This window comes from Grammomys surdaster, unplaced genomic scaffold, assembly GCF_004785775.1.
Source record: "Grammomys surdaster isolate TR1022 unplaced genomic scaffold, NIH_TR_1.0 125941, whole genome shotgun sequence".
NCBI lineage: Eukaryota > Metazoa > Chordata > Mammalia > Rodentia > Muridae > Grammomys > Grammomys surdaster.
The window spans coordinates 3,381,081-3,396,576 of record NW_021620763.1 but is presented as its reverse complement, the minus strand read 5'-3'; the positions used below and the strand labels follow the sequence as shown (position 1 = coordinate 3,396,576).

Sequence of the window (15,496 nt, the reverse complement as noted above, 5' to 3'; positions counted from 1 at the left end):
CTTCCCTGAAGGAAGCAAAGGCTGGTGATTCCACAGGAAAAAATCTGAACTAGGATTAAAAAGGGATGAGAGGCAGTCTGGATGTGGTTTCTATGGAAGGCCATATCTCATCTCTGGGTCACAGCTCCTTTGCATGTTTGTTTTGAGACAGTTCCTGGGTGGCCTGCAACTTACTATTTAGATCAGGCTAGCCTCAAACTCACAGAGATCCAGCTGTTTCTGCCTCTCAGGAGCTGAGACTAAAGGTATGTGCCCCCACACTTGGACTCTAAAGTTCAGGCTGTCGATTAAGCCATTGGCCACTCCTTGATGAGTCTGACAATAGGTTTGGGGGAATTAAACATTAGGGCCTGGCAGGCTCTTCTTGGAAGAGGCCAAGCTGTACCCCACTTGCCTGGAGCTTTCTTCCTCATCAGTGTGCCTGGTTTATTCAGAGGTATTACAACCCAAGGTTGTAAGTTGGATCTGACTTCCTTTCAGGGGAGATACACAACCAAAGTCCCTGTCAGCCAGGTGTGATGTATGCTCTGGTTCCAACCCTATTCTGTCTTCAGGTTCAGAGTTATCATTGACATCAATTATCACCTTTGATGGTCTTGGTATTTTAAAAGAGATGTTTACAGATCTTATTTGATAACCAGATATAGTACCCTATAACAAAAAGCCTCAAGGCTCAGAAGTTAATAATATATCTGAGAACATTATTATAACGTGGGCCCTGGATACCAGATTCCAGCTAGTTGGACCTGGATCCTTGTTTTTTTCTACCACATTGAAAGTTTACAATTGTGCTTGCCTTAAGAACATAGAAACCCAGACACTTAGCCTTTGTGTGTGTGTGTGTGTGTGCCTGCGTGTAACTTTGTGTACCAAATGCATGACTGGTACCCAGATAGGCCCAAAGAGAGTGTCAGATGCCCTGGGACTGCAGTTAAGTTACAGTCATGAACGGCCATGTGTGTGCTGGGAATCTCATGTGTTCTATGAAAGAGCAACCAGTGCTCTTGACCACTGAGCCACCTCTGCAGCCCCAGTGTTCAGATTTTAAGTCTTAGATTTCCATCTGCTTTGTGAGATGCTGTGCACACTGGTGTCCCTTCAGGCTCTCAGGCATAAATAAATGCTCCTCAGTTTGGTTTTGACTAAAGACAATAAAGGCAGAGTGATTTGGCTACAGCCATTTCCTCTTCCTTAGAAACATCTTCTGCTTGCCTGTCACTCATAAGGTTCCTTGGGTAAAGAACAATTTCATTCTACAATAGACATAGTATTTGATCTCTTTCTGAAAGGGAAGGGTTGGAGGGAGAATCACACAGAACACAGGACTAGAGGAGGAAGAAGGAAGTAGGTTGGTATTCAGATCTTAAACTACAGCTTCTTTGCCATTCCCAAGAATGCACGGCAGCCGTATAACCTGGAGCCCGGCTCAGTTGCTGATTCTTGTACTTTACACTAAGGAAGCCTTCACATGTCCCTGCCCAAGTGAAGCCTCTCGCAGAAGCCCAGTAGGGAGGGACATAAACAAAGGAAAATGGAGGCTGTGGCTGGAAATTCTGGATGCCCTCCACTGTGCCACAAACCAGCTGTTCCTTCCCGGGGCTTCTGAGCTGCCTTCTTGGAACCACGGGGGCACTGCTGGGCACTGTGAGAATCACCTGAGCAGATCATTTGCCAGCTGGGCTCCAGGGAGGCGGAGATGAAGAAGCTTTCATTCTGGGCATCAAGGAGCTCTCTGATCATGTCAATGCATGGTGGTATGGGCTTCCGCAGAAGCCTGTTGTGGGCCAGAGGCCCTGCCTCATCTGGGAGGACCTCAAGAGGAAGTAAAGCTGGTACAATTTTCAGAGTACAGGTAAAACAGAAGTGGAAATTTTTTAACTCGAATAAAAGAAAATCCATGAGTGTCTAAAGAGTGCATCACTCTCCATAATGTCATTTGTCAAAATGGCTCTCAGTCCTGAAGGGTAACCCAGACTCTCGAGAGTCAAGAGACCATGTGACATTCAGAGAAGCAGTCAGGTGCTGCTCCTATGTCAATTCCTCACCATACTGCCACTCCCCAAGAAGTCACTTCACCTCTGGGCTTGGTAGAGATGAACTTGTAGCCCTTCAAGGTGGTTCCCAGAGAAGCCACTGAAGACAATCACTTGCAGTGTTAGGAAGAACAGCAGAACTTACTGAGCCAGCCACACCCCAGCCCAGCTCTGCTCAAGCTCCCTGCATAAGTGATTCCACAGGTCCTAGACTTCAGATGTCCCTCTCCTACCCTCCCGTCCTCCCTCTGTCTTAGAATTTTCCCTCTCCTCCCTTCTTCTTCTCTTCCTCCCGACTCTTTTCCTCTCTTTAGATTCAGAGGCAGAGAAGCCTCAGACAGGAAGAGGAAGTGGGGAGCTGAGGGCGGAGCTGCCTCCCAAGGAGAGAATGCAGTTATGGAAATCATTTAGTTTGCTCAAATCCAGCCATTTTACTCTGTGGGGAAACTCCTGGACTAGAACAAAGAGTCCAGGCTTGACACCTAATTGATGGCACTGCTTGGGGAAGATCATCAGGAGCAGTCTCCAGCTACCTTTGCTCACCTCAGTTGATGCCTGACCTTTAGCGCCATCAAGGCCCTGCTAAGCCTGTGTATGCTCTGACTGGCAAGCCAGGGTAGCCAGTCTACACACACTAAGTGATGTGGGGACAGCAGGTCCTTTGGCTCTCAGCCACCCTTGTCATCTTACCTTGGTTCCAGCACGTGAGTTTTCCCTATGGCCAACTGACTACTGGGGAATTGTGGTGGGGTCACAATGGGGAGGGGTTGCCAGCAGAGTGTACACAGACTTTTGTGGGTACATTTTTCTGAAGAGATGGTACTGTTTTCCAAAGACCTTAATGTGTAGTCCAGGGTCCCCAGGTTATTAAGAAACACATCCCTGGAGTTAAAGGAATGGAGGACAGAGACCTATTCTCACATGTTTGAAAAGTAGACATGTAAAGAAGGCTCACACTGAATTCTACAAGACTTCCCAGGAAAGAAGAAACTGGAACCCATAGGTAAAGTTTCAAGGGAGGCCAGTTTCAGCTCAGTGTAAGGACAAGCATTTGAGTGATATGAAAACAGATTGTCGCCCCAAACACTAAGGTCCTTGTTGCTGAAGTATTTCATCAGCGGCTGTCCTCGGTGTTGGGGTGTGAGGCGGAGTGAAGGCCAGCTGCACTTGGCCCAGCTCTACCATGGACTGACTGAAGGAGAGCTGATTGCTGAGGCCCTCCCTAATGAAGCAGAGACACAACCTCCAGCAGAACCTCTCCCACAGTCTGTTCTATAGGAAAAGATGGGGGAACTGTTGGGGTAGATTGCTGCTTGGTCCTTACTGTGCCCTGCCGAGGGTAAAACCTCAGAGCTCAAGTCTCCACAAGCTGAACAGAAGGCTAAAATTTATCTGTTGCTATGAGTTGGGCTTCTTATTTGGCCTGGTACCTGGAAACCACAGAACGTGTCTTTGTGGACGTGAAATGTTAATGGATTTTTCTCCTAGGATGATTTTTGCAGCATAAGTAAGAAAAACGTTATATTCATACAGTTTGTTGTAAGCTAAATGTTTTTGAGAGAAGTTCTTACCATGTGCCAAAGGCCCACCTTTTTCCTGATGTCAGGATTTCCAGATGCTGTGCATTGACCAAACCCTTACTACCCCAGGTGCTGCTGCCTGTGGTTTGCAGTCAGGGTCACCAAGGCATCAGGGACCCTCCTCTCACATCTGAGTACATGGTTTCTATATTGTCCATATCTTTCACATAGGTGATGGTTGTTGTTGTTGTTGTTGTCCTTATTGTTGTTGATCTTCACACCTTTGTTTCTTTCAGAACCCTAGAAGGAAAGTAGACACCAGAAGCTGAGTCCTTTGGGGCTCCACCTTTCTGCATCAAATAAGCAAACAGACACAGCACTTCAAAGGGAAGGTGGCTACCACAGCCTTTCATTTCTTAAAAACTGGCACAGGAGAGTGGCTGGACAGGAACATGACTCTGGAACAGTCTCCTGGGGGTTATCTCAGCCCTATCAGTCATTTGTTTCCTAGAGGCAAACACTGCCTCTTATCCTGGCTTTCCTTATTTGTGAAGCCGCCCCACCCTCACTGGCCACCTGGAGGGAGCCATCTATTTCCAGCAGGCAGGACTGGTCCTGAGGATCAGGAACTGTGACAGTCACTGCACTTAGAGAACAGCCAAGTGGCCCTGGTGGCTTGGCCCTACAGGGTCACCCAAGTTGTTTGTTAACTAAGGTTGTTTTCCTTCTGACCCTAGTGAGCGTTAGTGGAGGGTTTAAGCATAGAGACCTAGAACCTAGGGAGAAGGGCTTTGTGGTGTGGAGATTGTGGAGTTCCACTGCCATCCAGGAGGCCTGAGCTCACTAAAAGCATCCCTAGGGTAAAGTTCTCAGGCCAACTTTGATGCTGAGTCTGAGAGCTGAAAGTGTGCTCAAGGTCACAGCTCCGAAGAGGCACATTCAGAGTTTGAAAGGGAAACATTACAGAGCAGTCTCTGCCCATCACACATGACACCTTGCCTTCACATCCTCCCTTCCTTCATCTAGATCTATGGCATCCCTTGGTGAGACCAGCCAGTTGACTGTCACTCTAGTATCTGTGGGACAGATATGTTCAGAGAAGCTCAGAGATGTTAAAAGGCTTGGGTCAGTGTTACAGAGCAAAGAGGGGCTCAATTCAGCCGTATTCACCTGCCCTCAAGAATATTGATGAACATTCTCCCAACCAAGTATTAATCAGGCTGGACAAACATTCTCAAAGTGTAAAGATCTAATCCAGGCCGCCTCTGCTTTGGTCTGTAGGACTCTGCTCTGCTCTCCCAGAAGCAGCTGATACTGGAAGCAAGAGAGAAACAAGTACCCATGCAGAGCAAGCTCAACCTACAGGCGTCATGGGGCAAGGAATGAGTTCCCGGCGACCATGATGACTCACGGCTAACCAGGGACAGGCTCTTATCTGGAAGTCCTAAAGACCATTGCTCTGACGGAGAGAAGGGATGGAAATGGTGTCTGGCTCAAGGTAGAAAAAAAGGTAAAAGCCACAAAATGAGTTCATCTTTTTAAATGATTCAAGACTCCAGGCTGCTCAGCTTTGAAAATATAGTAGCTGAGAAGCTACCTTTATCATATACATATATGATATGTAGAATATATAGTATATAGTACGTGATATGTGGTATATATCGTATATAGTACATATACTATGTACTATATAATATATTGTATATGTGTATGTGTGTGCGTGTGCACGCGCTCATGCACATGCACACTCAGGAACAAAATAGCCTTGATAAAGCAAAAACAACTCACTTAACAGAGCCTCAAAGGGAGGTGAGTTGTGTTATGTATGTCTCTGTGGTTGTGTGGTAACACAAGGTAATGTCCTAAACACCAACTTGGGATGAGGAAGACAGGTATTTGAGCAAGTCACCTGATCTCTCCAAGCCTTAGGGTCTTCCTCACAGAGAAGGAGTCATCCTCTTTATAGAGGGTGAGCATTCGACACACTGTTCTCAGGGAGAAGACAAGCGCCACCATCAACCATCCGAACACTGGGCTCATGTGGCTTTATTTTCTGTTCACCGACTCTTAGTGGAGACCCTACTACCTCCCACCTTGTGGTGGTCTATGAATGTTGTCGGAATGAATGAACAGAGGAATCAATAAGCATGTAAAGCACTGTGCAGACTCTTTGACACAGATACACAAATGGCTTAAGATGTAAGGAAACAGTCACCAAACCAGAGCATGGATTAGTCTCCAAATGGTCAGAGTGCTGTGGGGCATTTGCTTCCTCCATGCCCCTGCTTTGGCGAAAGCTTGGCCCATGTGAGACTTTGCTTCCTCATGGTCAGTTCAGTAAGTTCTCTTAGGCTCCAATGGGAGACTTCAACAAAAACCCCAGAACTAGCAAGACCTCATGGCCTCATCTCTCCTTTCTGTTTCATATATAGAGAAACTGAGGCCTGGAAGAAAGAGGGGCTTGATCTAGCGATGGCTCAGGGTGCCTAACCACATGTACAGAGCTTTCTTCCACAGCCCTGATTCTCAGAGGCATGAGGCAATGAGCCACCAACCAGAAGCTCTGAATGGCACAGAACACCAGGACTTTGCAGATGGTCTGGAAAAATGCAGAATATACAAAGTCAGTAAATGTTTACTGAGCACCTACCAATGCCAGGCACTGGGTTTTGAAGATAAAACACGGGAGTCTAGCAGTTTCCTGCCCAGGCCAGACCATGTCAAACCAGGTGCATGCTGTGCAGCTGTGTCCATTCCGCTCTTGGCATAGGGGCCTGAACAGGCAGACCTTCAGCCTGATGACCCCTGTGAATGCCGCCCTCCTCCCAACCTCACTCTCCACTGCAGTCTCTGGAACACACCCTTGAGCCAGCCTTCTTTCCCCTTTCTGAGACTGGCCTTGCTCCTCCTCGTCTTCTCTGGGGCAGCAGCAACCAGAGCCACCCCCTGCACCCCAGCCTGGGTAAAGAGGAGAATGGAAAGGAGAAAAGGTCAGACCCTGAGACACTACAGACAAAGCCAGCCTCTACACTTCCCTTCTGCCTGGCAGCCAACCAAACCTCTGACCAGAAGAGTCTCCTGTCACCCTGAGATCCTGGGGCCTTCCAGAGACCATGACCTAGAGCAGAGTGGCCCTGGCCCCCTTGTGCGTCAATATGCTCCAAGCAAACAGATTCAACTAGCAGAGGCCAAGGAATGAATAGCACCAAGCAAGCCACTCTATCCAGACAGTGGGGAGGGGGTGGGGAAAATCAGGAGGAGCAGACACAAGCATGAGACGGAGCTGAGGAAATACTCAGAGACAGCTGTTCTTAGCTAGTTGCTGTGAGTCTTCACATGATCAAGGCTGGATTTATGGCAAATCTTGGAGAGACCTCAGTGACCATCTAGATACCTCTTCAGGTCACAGTCGGAGGAAATTAGGCCTGAGCTTCATGGTGTGCAAGCCAGGCCCTTACTGGAGGCCCTACCCCCATCTACCCATTCTCTAGTGCACACATTTAAGGCTGGCTGTTCTGGTGTCTCACATCCTTCTGCTCTCTGTGCCACTTGCTTTATTCCCTGTTGACAACAGAAGGGAAGCACATGACAGGCAGTCTAATCAGAAAACCCAGTTGGTCCCAATCCATCAGTATGTAAGAATCCAGAGCTGGGTCTATGTAATGAGATCTTAGCATGTGATACCAGCGAAGGCACCATGGGACCAGGCTGTGGGACCTAGGGTGTGACTAGACCCTGTCTTCCTGCTAGGGATGGAGCTAGAGCCAAGGCATTTTACTACTAGGCTGCTAGAGCCAGATGCTCCCTGCACTCAGAGCACCTAGGAGGGTATCCATGTCAGCTTTCTGACAGGAAAGGTTCTGCTCTGGCTTCTCTGTCCTTTGTCCTAGTCCAGTACTGTCACAACTATCCATCCATGCTCCCAAGGTGAACATAAGAAGAAAAGTGGATGTGCCTGGGTTGCCATGGCAGCGGTGCCATGCATGAGATCTGTGACCCAGGGCCTTTCTAGGCCTCCTTCTTGTCTGTCGTTAGCATAGTTACCTTCTCAGATCTTTACAGTCCTGGACTCCTGGAGCCACTGAACTCCAGCAAGTCCTAACCAGCTGAAGCCTGAGACATTCCTAGAGGTTCCCCCGGGTCATTGACCTCAAAGTTTCTACTAACACAGTACTCAGAGGCCAAGCATGGCAGGAGAATGTTGTGTCCTCCCCCTTTCCAGAACAGGAATCTGCTCTGCAAGAAGAATGCCTCCCTTCTGGCTGTCTTGTGACTTTATCTGGGGAACTTGTGGCTCTTGGAGGCAACAAGCAAACCAGAATTAAGCCAACTTTATCTGTAGAGGGAAGGGTTGTTATTATTACTATGACATCTCAAGGGCTTCAGCAAAGAAGCCACCTAGGGTTTTTATCCTGAGGAAGCTGTGCACCTAGTGTTGAACACCAGCCTGTCCCTGAGCTCATCTGAGAAGAGGAGTATGAGTCTGCACTGTAATTTTACAGGTGTGACCCTGTGTTTAAAAGGGAAACAGAAGTCTTTCCTTCTCTCTACCTCCCTGCTTCCTGGTACCCAGTGCATCTTAGGCTGCCCCTGGCCAGGCACCTTTGTGTAGGACACAGCCTGTGAAACTGCACATAACAATCCTGGTTCCTATTGTGACTTGTTTTGTGCTTTCCTTACACAATAATTTCAGTTCTCTTTTCTTTGGACTTCCTGCCACTGCTAGCTGGCATGTTTATTTGAGTCCCTTATAAAAAGCCAGGGGTTCAATGGAGATGTGTGAGCATCTTCTACCCCCCAACATCCAAAGCAGATGCATGCTGATCTTTGCAAAGCATATCATCACGTTTTCAATACAAAGTGTCTCCTTCTCTCCTGCCTAGGCTGCCTGCACCCGTGACCTCCCTCCCTTTTCTCCCTCTATCCTGGACATTATGTATCAGTCAGCTTTAGTTACATAACAAGTATCCACAGAACCTTCAATAGTGTGGGAATAGAATAACATTACTGCTCCTGGGTTTCAGGTCAGACAGGTAGTTTGACAGACTTTTCAGCTTTGCACATCAAGTGAGTCTATCTGTTGGCTGGTCAACTTAAGGCAGCTCTGGCTGTGGCAGCTGGAGACAAGACCCTGCTCTATGGCTCTGTCATTCTCTAGCACACCAGGACAGTGGGCTATGGAAGCGCCCTAGCCCCTTGATGTCTGGGTTCCTTCCATCAGGCATGCTGCCCCTTTGGCCTCATTATCAGCTTAAAGCCCCACCTTTGTTGGTAGAGCTCCAAAGTTTCCCAGCAGTAGGACACCAGAGAGCAAAGACTTGTGGTCAAGAGGGCATCAGCCCCATGTGACCATAGAGTCCCCTTGTATCTTCAACTGCTCCCCGTCTGCTCGGCTAGCACCAGTTCAAAGTATATTGAAATCTTCCCGAAGAAAAAAATACTATGCAAGCCTATCATCTTCCAGTCTTCAGGAACTGACCCTAAGAGGAAAGTAAAGAAAATCTAGAAGAGTGTACACACTTAAAAAGAATGTATGGTACGGAACAGCAGTGTCACTAAAGGTGACATGGGAGTAAGGTGATGTGAAAGCCAGGAAAGCCTCTGCTACCTGAGGTAGACAGGTATTTGTTATACAGCCATTGTAGCCATTAACTGAGGAAATAAAAGCGAGACCATGCATACAAGTCTACCATGACTATGTATTGTAGTCCTGCAGCTTTGATTTTTTTTTTAAAAAAAAGTGTCTATTTCAGTTTACAGGTCACAGTTTATCACTGAGGGAAGTCAGGGTAGGAGCTCAAGAGATAACCTGAAGCAGAAACCATGGAGGACCATTGCTTGCTGGCTCACTTGCAGGCTCGTGTTTAGCTAGCTTTCTTATACAGACAAGGAACATCTGCCTATGGATGATGCTACCCACAGTGGGCAGGGCTCTCTCACCCCAATGAACAGTTAAGGCTATCCTCCATAGACATTTCCATAGGTTAGTCTTACCTGGGTAATCCCTCCATTGAGACTCCCTTCTCAGATGACTATAGGCTGTATCAAGTTGACCATTATTGTGGATTAGGACACTATGTTAATATGAAGTCCCATGGTATAAAATGTAGATGCTGGATGGAATCTGGAAACCATGTTGCTGTCGTTTTCCTGATGGCTTTTGCCATCATCTAGCATGCAGCCACTGAGAGAAGCCGTGACAGGTACATGGGTCCTTTCAGTTCTCCTGCAAATTCAACTTATAATTCAACTTATATAAATTCAACTTATAATTGTTAAAAATAAGTTTTTTGAAAGCCCCAAAACTTACAGAGGGACATGTTTAATGACTATTGTCTTGGGCTTTGTATTTTACTGTTGCTGTGATAAAATACTTGGGAGAAAAGATTTACTCTGGCTCAAGGTACAGGGTACAATCCCCCATGATGGGGAAATCAAAGCAGTGGGAATTCAAAGCGTCAGGTTACACTACGTTCATGATCTGGACTCAGAGGGAGATGACTGCGCAATGCTTGCTTCCTCTACATATAGAGTCCAGGCTGACCAGTCAAGATAACCTCCCATGGGCATGCCCAGAGGCCCATTCTCTGAGGCAATTCTAGATTGTATCAAGTGGGCCATAAATAGTAACCACCACAGGTATACTGTATGACAGGAGTATAGGATACTTTCTGTTTTAAACTTTTTTTTTCACTTTTAAAACATTATAATGTAAAGAGAGTAGCCTGTGGCTTTTGTTAGTTCCTTTCCATATTTGTTCAGTTTTCACTTTTTGTTTGTACAGTGCTGGGGACCGAACTCAGGGTCTGTGCACACTGGGCAGATGTTCTGAGCTACACTGCCAGTTAGCTACAGTATTTCAAGAGAGAAGTGCTAGATCCCACTAAGCACTTCTCAGGACCTGCCCGGTGGCTGCTTTAAGTACCATATGCCCGGCAGAAGATCCTCTCCTTGAGAGCAGGGGCCACGGCTCCATCGATCCCAAACATTTTCTCGGCTCCCTTTCCAGTGCTTAGGCCAAAGCATCATTTAAAATGTACACATTCGACATGTTCATAGTAAACCAAAAACTCTGCTGCTTGCTAGGCTTGCAAAACCAAAACTGTCAAGATGTGTGGAAGAGTGTTCATCCTACAAACACACATTTTTATTCCTCATCTTTACGTGTTACCTATCTACATCCTGTGTGGGTATTAGTTCCCAGTGGAAGACAGATGGATTACTAAGTAGGCTATGTAGTAGGCACTTCCTTATGTAGAAAATAGTCACAAAACTGATGGATCTAAGGCAATCGTGTTCTGGCACTGAACAATGGACAGTACGTGACAGTGGGCAAGGTAAGACCCATGACAGCCTTCTACCTTTGGGGACTCCTTCCATAGCACAAGAAGACAGAATGCCAGCTAAGTTTAAACAGCAGAGAGCATGGTGCCCTGGGTTGCTAAGGCAGCTGAAATGGGTGGGCAGGGCAAGAGAGATGGGGAGGGGCTGCAAATGAGATGGGAGGGGCCAGAAATCCAGGTAAGCATTTTCCATAGACCTTGGACAGAGGCCTGGGTGAGTATGTAACTGGGTATGTTTTCAAAACCACTTGCAAGGTTGAGAGTGGGCACTATAGATCCCACAGTGTTGAATACTGAAGGCCCAGCCACAGTAAAGAGATAAAAGCACTGTGGGTACTCAATGATTACTCTAGAAAGAGCACTTGGTGGACTCTCCCCCCCCCTTTTTTTATAAGGGATACTTCCCCAGACCCCAGTAGGTACCTGAAATCACAGACAGAACCAAATCTGTATTTTTCATATACATGCCTATAATAAGGTTTATTTTACAAATTAAATACACTAAGAGAGACTGGCACTAATACCTAACAATAAAACAAAACAATTACAACAATGTACTGGGAAACTTGTAATTTTTTTTTTCATTTGCCCTTTCCAAACTATGGTCCAGAGCAATATTGAAGGGATGGGAAGGGAAGCCACGGGGTGGGGTTACATATATTTCAAGTGCAGGAAGGGGGGCTACATTCAAAAGTGACCCGATATAGGAAAGAAGAAAACATAAGCCCACTAAGACCCAAATGATATGTATAATGATTTAACTCCTCAGAACAAACCTCACAAAATGTCCAAGCTCCCTGCAAAATACTATCTACAAAGTCAAACAGACAATCAAAAATGTTTATACATGTGATGTCCCAGGGCTATCAGCCTGTAGCCAGGAGGAACAGTAGTTAGTTCTAATGGAAATTGATGAAAAAGGGGGAAAACATCAGCTGTGTCCAGAGGTCCAAGGGCCACTCAGAAATGGTGGACCTAGGAAGAGACCTGGGACCCTATCAAGAGGATCTCCTGATGATGGTGCAGGACATGCGAGGGTCTGCAAGAAGATGTCATAGGTCTCTGGGGTTTGTGGTCATGCTAGAGTCACAAAATGTCAGAGCTAGACACAGGTAGCTTCCCGCCTGCCCCTCTTATTGTCTATAAGAGCAGGAACTAGGACAGGGAGGGAAATAGGTGATTTCCCAAAATCCCACACCAAGGTTAGAAACAAGCCTTATAATTCTCTTCCGTCACATGGCCACCCTGTGACAGCCCTGGCTGAAACGAGCTTTGAGATGACTAATCACATATATTCATCTCCAACTGTAGTTTCTGAGATAAAACCAAGGTGTCACTTCCTCTTTCTGCTCTCACATAGAATGGGGAGGTTTCCAGTAAGCCATCAGATAGAAACCAGGGAGCCACACGTCACCACAGACCTGGCACTCGATACCCACTCATGTGAGTGCTTGATACGTAAGCACTGAATTCCTAAAAGTTAAGCAAATTCACCAAATCTGCTAAACTATTGCTTAGAAACGATGTGGCGACTTCCGGTCTGGGGCCAGAGCATAGAGCAGGTCACAGGCGGCAGCTCAGCACCCAACCCCAGAAAACCGAGAGAAAGAAGGACTCCTAGGAGCTTTAACTCAGGCAGCATCCCAGGTAAAAATGAATCACCCGTGATGTCTGCTGTTAGAAGTTCTAATCCAGATGCTGGCCTCCGAATTTACACTACTCAGTCTTTGAAGGGCCACTGACAAGAACATCAAACAGCTAGAGATTGATATCACTAATATGAAGAAATCCCTCATTTCGCTGTCTGAAGAGACCTCCTAAAATCACAAAGATCCTTATTGGACTTGATTTACTCTATTACAATAGAAAAGGCTGTGTACAGCTCTTGACTGTGTACAGCTCTTAAAGAAGAAGGTTGCCTTTACATAGACAAGACAAGGAGGGTTAAACAGAGCATGAAACAGGTAGTGAAGGCCCTAAGAAAATTCAGAGAGAGAAAGACACAGATGAAGGCTGGTACAAGAATTGGTTTTCAGTCTCTCCAAGGTTGTCAACCCTATTTCCTCCCATCTTGGGACCATTATTTGGGTTCTTTTTTCTGCTGCTCCCTGGCTCTCAAATAGGTGGACTAACTCTGTGATACAACAGATAAATAATTTGGTAGCAAAACCTACTCAGATACATTATCATAAGTTAACTATGGAGGACCATGAGACTCAAGATGAGGTTGTTTCTTTATACAGGGTGTCTCCAAAACCCATCTTCACCCAACCTAAAAGGGGGGACTTCTGCCCCTAGACCAAGCAGAGTGGGGCCACCCAGAACCCCCTCTGTCAGGCGATCTGAATTCTTGTGTAGGCTGCGAGGCTAAGCACTTCAAGGGAATATAAATAAAAGATAAAAATATCTATCTGGGTTCCCTGAGGGACAAGCCTGACTGCATAGGGGTTGATGTCAAAAGTATCCCCTCTCCAGGAAAAAGACATCGGGATGGGTATGGCCCTCATGCCTCACTGGACAACGACAGGGGGACTGGAGCCATTACAAGGTCCCCTTCAAATACTGGATGTCAGGCCTCTATCCCCGCCTTTGCAAGTTTAGAATTGCCACAGCCCTTCTATACTTAGAGAAGGGAGGAGATGTCAGGGGCAGCCCTGCTTACCCACTGAAGGCCTAAAATCAGCCATAGGCCTAAAATCAGCAATAGACCTGTCATACATGTATACTAACACCAAGTCTTGGGTCTCAGTGGAAAAACATTGAAACAGATGGCTATAAGCTAATGTAAACAGGCAGCTTTTGTGGAAATTTACAAGCCTGAGTAGTCATAGACCTTGTAAATAGGTAGCCTTGCAGAGAATACCAACTTAGATAAGGACAAGCGAGTCATAGGCAGAGTCACAGTGACTTGTCCCCTGAACCTTCACCCAGCCGATACCCGGTTCTGATGATATCTGTATTCCCCCTGAACACCCACACTCCAGTGCCATTCCCTTCTCCACATCTTGCCTTTCTGTATTTATAACCCCTGTGTGAATGAATTACAATTTGAGAAAAAATAAATTATAAAAAAAAAATTTCCTGAAAAAAAAAAAAAGAAAGAAACGATGTGGGAGGTCCATGTAATGTCATCCCATTAATATTCACAGAGAATGAAAGTGCATCCTATGCCCTATGTCTGCTTGAAAGTGTGGCTCACAGCAACCTGGAGCAGGCAGTAGAGGATCTCATTGGATAGACTTGTCGTCTGCCTCAGCCTGTGAACAAGCCCAGGGCAACCATGCTGGTTCTGCAACTCATATACTTCCCAGAAGACACTTGCCACACATTCCTGGGTAATGTGTGTCCACTCCTTCCAGAAAGTTCTTCCAAGTTCTTGGTGTGTCTTACAGGGAAGGGATTCCCACCTGCACAAGCCAGCTCCTCCTCCATCTTTGTCACTAGAACTACCCAAGGCCAGATTGTATGTGCTAAGGGTTAAGTCCAGTTGAGATTTATATCCTTTCTCCAGAAACCTGCTGCTGGCTGGGACTTCTCACTGCTCCTTGATGTAGGATGCTCAGAGAACAGAAGCCCAGCTGGGCACTAGTCATGCCCTCTGAGTTGCCTTCCTAATCTATGGTAGGTCACAGAGGGAAAGAGGCTAGCATTACTAAGTGTCTCTGTGCCAAGTGGTAAGCACTGGCCTCACGTATGGTATCTCAATACTAACCAATCCCTGTGACATGGGAAGAAGTCCTCATCTCCACTGTGCACTTTTGTTGTGGTTGTTTAGTTGTGGTTGGTTACTTGGTTTTTGCTTGCTTGTTTGCTTGTTTGCTTGCTTGTTTGTTTGTTTGTTTGCTTGTTTGTTTGCAGTGCAGGAAGTTAAACACAAGGTCTCATTCAAGTGTTCTCCCATAAAGCTATGTCTTCAGCTCTCATCTCCAAATTTTAATCAGAAAACTGAGACTCCAATAATTAAATCTCTGTTTGAGGTTGTACAGCTTTTCGCCCATCTCCAGTCACATGGATCATTTTGACTCTGGAGACAACCTCCTCACCCACCCCTGGAAAGCTTCTGGACTCTGGGAATTTGTAACTGAGTATATTCATGACATGAATTGGCTAGAGAGGCTGAGAAAGAAATGTGTTAATAAGTAGAAACTAACTAACACATATTTTTTTCAAACCCTATGTTCTGGCATATGTAAATTTTTACATGCAAACCATGGCAGATAGTCAGAGACCAAAATCAAAGGTGTGAAAGTGTGTGTGTTTGTGTGTGTGTATGCATGTATGTGTGTGTGTGTATGCATGTATGTGTGTGTGTGTATGCATGTATGTGTGTGTGTGTGTGTGGGTACACACACATTGAACAAGCATGTGTGCTGTGGTTCTATCCATACAAACATGAATGTGTATCAACAGATCCATATAAACATGTCTCAACAGGCTAAAACTGCTTACTTCACTCTTCATAGAAAAACAAAACCAAGAGTTCCTGGTTTTGTTTTCAAGATCACCTCCCAAGACCCATAAATGCTGTGACTTGCTACATTAACTCCTATGTTTTCAAAACATTCTGTTAACCATGTGAAATGCATGAAGTAGCAACTTT

General features: G+C 46.1%; 1 long non-coding RNA gene across 1 annotated transcript; it reads left to right on the top strand.

Moving 5' to 3' along the window:
- Positions 1-2,786: 2,786 nt before the first annotated feature.
- Positions 2,787-14,638, top strand: LOC114608870. The gene is made up of 3 exons (XR_003709432.1): positions 2,787-3,036; positions 4,835-5,051; positions 14,408-14,638. It is a non-coding gene; the product is annotated as an uncharacterized LOC114608870 (long non-coding RNA).
- Positions 14,639-15,496: the final 858 nt, after the last annotated feature.